Genomic DNA, 5,174 nt, shown 5'->3' with positions numbered 1-5,174 from the left:
CCTTCCACAAACCTAAACAATTAGATTTCTTTCTAGGGATAACAAATATATCTATTTACTGGGGAAATCCTTCCTTTTCATCATCTATTAATCTCAATCGCCCTTGACATGGCTCAGCCTTCAGATCTTTGCAGGTATATACGTCTAAGTCTAAATCTATCGAACGGATACAACACTTGACCTTCATTCCCAAATGCTGTAAATAAAGTCAGTACTCTAGAAAATAAAAGTGCCATACATGTAGAAATTATTATTAACATTCTAATAAGGAAGTCTAGTCAGATTTTATTCATTCATTCGTTTATCCAGTTGAAGAAAAAATAAAGAATAATAGCAACTGAAAATTCAGCATTGAGTGAAAAAGTCTGATAGCGAAGCAGGGAGCTTGATCCAGAATAGAGTCTAGGTAGACTCTCGGTGATAAGGGTCAAGGAAGGGAAGGGAAAATGGAATAAGTCTATTAAAGCCAAAAGCCTCTCTCTGTGTTCCATTTTAAGGAATCAATGTCTGAGTGGGCTGACTAGCTGGCTAAATCTGGACTTGCTGGTTTTGAAAGCACTGGGCTGGCTGCTTGGAGGACCTCTGCTGTCTGAGTGGCTCATAATTATGGAGTCCAGGTGTCTCTGCTGGGGATGTGAGGTCCCTGACTCAAGGCTATGGCATGCAGCTGCCTCATGTTTGAGTCAGGAGTATGTCGCGCGGTCAGGTCTGCACTGGTGCTAGCAAGCTAGGTGGCTAGGACAGAGTTTACCAATCCATTCAACAAGTTGAATGCCTACACTCTACCTGCCCCCATCCTCCTTAGAACAAGCTAGGCCACCTGTCATGTGCTCCCATAACACTCTTCATTTACTTTAAATAAGTTTAGTCATCACATTCTAGTGCTGTTTAATTGCCTATTTCCCCTACTCTACTATAAGGAGCAGCAGGGCAAGGGCTATATCTATCTTGATCACACTGTATCCCCAGTACCTAGCATAGCGCTAGACCCAAGGTACATATGCAGTGAATATTTTATTCCCCCCATACACAGTGAATTTTTTTTTTTTGACAGAGAGAAGGAGGGAGGGAGAGGAGCAGAGAAAGAGAGGGAGAAAGAGTCTCAAGCAGACTCCAGGCTGAGCACAGAGCCCCATATGGGGCTCAATCTCATGACCCTGAGATCTACAACCTGAGCCAAAACCAAGAGTTGGTCGCTTAACCAACTGCGCCACCTAGGCGCCCCTGCAGTGAATATTTTATTTAAAAAATTAATGAGAGTCTATACAAGACACAGCTAAGCAGGGAAACAGAACAGACTGGAATACAATAAAAACACAATTAGAAGTCTGTAGAGAAAAAATATGATAAACAGGGGTGAAGCCAATTTTTGTGAGGAGGGAAGCTTATGCAAATTGGGGGAATTGTTAAGAAAAAGAATATAAAATTATAAATACAAAATTTTATTTAAATACAAAATTATACAAGAATATCAAATTACAACTACCTCATCTTGGAAAAGGTTCATGCAATTGAGAGGACTTGAGGCTTAAGCTCTGTTTCCTTCGCAGTAAATACATCTCTGGTGACAGATGAACCAATGTACCAGATACTGCGGAGTCTCTGAAGAGTGATCAGAGATCTCTGCTGGGGATAATCAAAGATTTCACAGAAGAGGGGCGCCTGGGGGACGCGGTCGTTAAGCATCTGCCTTCGGCTCAGGGCGTGATCCCAGCGTTCTGGGATAGAGCCCCACATCAGGCTTCTCCGCTGGGAGCCTGCTTCTTCCTCTCCCACTCCCCCTGCTTGTGTTCCCTCTCTCGCTGGCTGTCTCTGTCAGGTGAATAAATAAAATCTTTAAAAAAAAAACCCACCATCTAAAAAAAAAAAGATTTCACAGAAGAGATAAATTATGAGCTTGACCTTACAGACAGAAACAAGGCAAAGACCTTGCAGGTGGAAAAAACATGTTGAAACACAATGGTGAGAAAGAGCTAGAGCCTATCTGTGGAATAATGAGAAGTGCTATTTGGCTAGGGTTGGGCGGGGAAAGCCTTAGGATAGTGGCTTTCAAAGTGTGATCCTGGGCCAACAACATCAGCATCACCCAGCTCCAGCCCAGATTTACCTAAATAGAAACCGGGGCCAGAGGGGCACCTGGGTGGCTCAGTTGTTAAGCATCTGCCTTCGGCTCAGGTCATGATCCCAGGGTTCTGGATAGAGCCCCACATCGGGCTCCCTGCTCAGCAGGAAGCCTGCTTCTTCCTCTCCCACTCCCCCTGCTTGTGTTCTCTCTCTCACTGGCTGTCTCTCTGTCAAATAAATAAAATCTTTTTTAAAAAGGGAAAAAAGGAAACTGGGGCTAGTGCACAGACATCTATAGTTTGACATGACCTGCTGGTGATTCTGATGCAGTGAACGTTTGAAAAACAATGCCTTAAGAAGTTAACTGAGCATCAGACGAGGCTATCCTTACAAATTTAATTTCAGCCTGTTAAACAAGAGGGAGAGAAATGAGAAAAAAAGAATTATGAGAGAAAGAGAATGAGTTCTCTTCATCTCACACCCCGCAACCAGATATTGGGTAGAAGAAAAGATTATCTCAGCATAAGGTGAATAATAGAATCTGTAGAGAAAAAGATTAATAGACCCAGTTTCACAACAATTTAAAACATTTGTAGCACTAACAAAATTGAAAGGTAAACAACAAACTAGAAAGAAATATATGCAACATATAGCTCAGGTAAAAAGGTAAAAATTTTAACTTTCTTTAAGAAGATAAACAGCCTGTAGGCAAATGGACAAAAGACATAAACTGAGAAAAATACAAATGGCCAGTAAATACACAAGAAAATATTCAAGTTCACAAAAAATTAAGATGGAATACTATGATTTATTTACCAAATTAGCAGAGCATTTTTTAAAGATAGAAACAACTTAATCATCCACTATTTAACTTGTATGGTTGGTTATTTAAAGTGGAATTCCAAGGGCCATTAACATTAATAGCATAAAGTATATCGTGCTATATTGGGGGGGGGCTGCTACAGAATAACCTAATACGGTCCAAATTTTTAAAACCTATTCTAAATGGATATAGATTTAAATATATATATAATGTACAACGCTTGAGCAAAATATTGCCATTGGTTAGCTCTGGGTTGTAGGGTTATCATAACTTTTTCTTTTGCTATTCATACTTTGCTATTATCTCTATTCTGTGATAAAGATGTATCCCTTTTCTAATCAGGAAAAAAATTGAGCTATACTACAAGTGTGAAAAAAGGCAGGAGAAAATGATGATTTAATACCCCTTGTAAATTACATGAGAAGATAGCAAGCTCTACAACTCGGCAATCTTTTGAGATTTGAGGGTTTCATCCCCGCAGCCACAACCCTCCGTTAAGAGGAGGAAAGGAAAAGGGGGACGCAAAAATGAAACTGGAAAACTTACTCCAGCTAATCAAAGAACATCAAGTAGCCCGACTTGTGATTATACTAAAAGACACGTCAACATTGTGATGCTCTTCATATTTACTTCTCTGGGTAAGGGAAAATAGTGTGGATTTGTTTGTTTGTTTGTTTGTTTAAGTAATGTGCTGCGCTGGGGCGGGGGGGGGTGGTGTTTGCTCTCACTACAGAATGTTTTGAAATTCAGCCTAGAAAGTAAAGATTTTGTTTGGCGCAAGGCTACGCGTGAGCCAAACAGCGACTTAAAATGGTCCCATACCACCCCCTTGTGGCTTCTACTGTATCACATCGGGAAACAGCCCAACTAGCCGAGGACGGAACCATGAATACCGCTTTCATAAATTCAACAAACACGTGTCCATTCCCTATTCGGTGGCAGGTACTAACTACACTAAGATTAAAAGATACCATTAAATCTCTTCGTTCTTTATTCAGGCCATGCCAGCATTCGTAAACATTCACTTATCTGGGCTGAGTACACACGTAAAAGTTGAGGTCATAAAAACTAAGCATCGCAACTGGTGTCTCTTTAAAATACGGCTTTATCTTCTGGGATAAAGGTGAAGGAATGGGAGTAAGGTCTGTGATTATTACTCTCTAGAGTTTGGTTGGTTGGGTAGCATGTAGTAATCAGAAAAAGCACAGTGGATGTGGATGAAAAGACATGGACTGCAGCCCTAACCATCCCAGTGACCTTGAGCACGTGATAATCCACATGGGCCCCATTCATCTACTTAACAATTATTTGAACCCGGGTGCTAAGGTTACAAAAATGAATAAGACCTCGTCTTTAGACCCTCGCTTTTCTAATTTGTAAATTGGGACTGACAACTTCAATTTACTATCAAAAATTAAACATATGACCACCCTTGTACAGAGATGTTCATTTTTTAAACCGTGCTCACAGGTTTATTTATGCTTGTTCAATTTAATTCTCTCCACGTCTGCTCATAGGAGCTCTAAATCCGACAAGGAATTAAATAATCTAATCCAATCCCTTATAATTTTACATCCATTCCACCGGGATTTCTTGAATCAAGGAATCCGGCTAAAGCCTAATAACGACTCGAGGTCTTCAAGATTCTCAACCTCCTGCCCTGTGAACAGCATCGCAGCCTTGCGTAGTTCTTTGGTGGGGCCTCGGTAAAACCTTGACAGGGCCGTCGCCCTTCAGATCCCCAGCAAGCAGCTGCCACTCTGGGGGTTGAAATGCTATTTGCCAAACCTAACTCTTGCAAGACCACTCTCGGACGCCCCCTGGAGGAGCCGCGTGGGAAAGAGGCCGCTAGCTCGCTGCGCTTCTCCCACTTCTCTGGAGGCGAGAGGAAGGGCTGGGAGCCCGCGGCGGGGGTGGAAGTTCCCTCCGCGGCCTTGCGGGGAACAATTCTAGGGAGTGGAATCACCCGCTCGGCTCCGGAGGGGCGGTACCCAGCCCGGAAGAAGCCTGCGGCGGCAAAGAGGTGCCGGCAGGGGGCGCGGGCCGCCGGGCCACCCCCGGGGCTAAAGGCCGGTGGTCCCTCCCAGGTCTGGTGTGCGGCGTGGCCGCGCCGCGCGGTCCCCTGCCCCCCCCACTCTCACCTCGTCACCTCCCCGCCCAGTCGGCAGGCCCCTGAGGTGCGCGGCGCAGGCGCGGAGCGAGGCGGTGAGTGCGGCCGCCGAGCCTGGGCCTGGGGCCTGGCGGGCAGGGCGTGAGGCGCGCGGGAGGGAGAAGGGCCGGGCCGGCC

General features: G+C 44.3%; 1 protein-coding gene across 2 annotated transcripts in view; it reads left to right on the top strand.

Annotated features, from left to right (window-relative positions):
• The first annotated feature begins 4,776 nt into the window (after positions 1 to 4,776).
• ZNF639 (zinc finger protein 639) overlaps positions 4,777 to 5,174 on the top strand; it is a 21,627-nt gene continuing 21,229 nt past the window's right edge. For both annotated transcript variants that reach the window (XM_034662576.1, XM_034662569.1), the window contains exon 1: positions 4,777 to 5,092. The gene's annotated coding sequence lies outside the window, so the exon portion shown is untranslated. The remainder of the gene's footprint in view (positions 5,093 to 5,174) is intronic.

This window comes from Ailuropoda melanoleuca, chromosome 1, assembly GCF_002007445.2.
Source record: "Ailuropoda melanoleuca isolate Jingjing chromosome 1, ASM200744v2, whole genome shotgun sequence".
NCBI classification, from domain to species: domain Eukaryota; kingdom Metazoa; phylum Chordata; class Mammalia; order Carnivora; family Ursidae; genus Ailuropoda; species Ailuropoda melanoleuca.
This window is presented reverse-complemented; position numbering and strand designations above follow the sequence as displayed.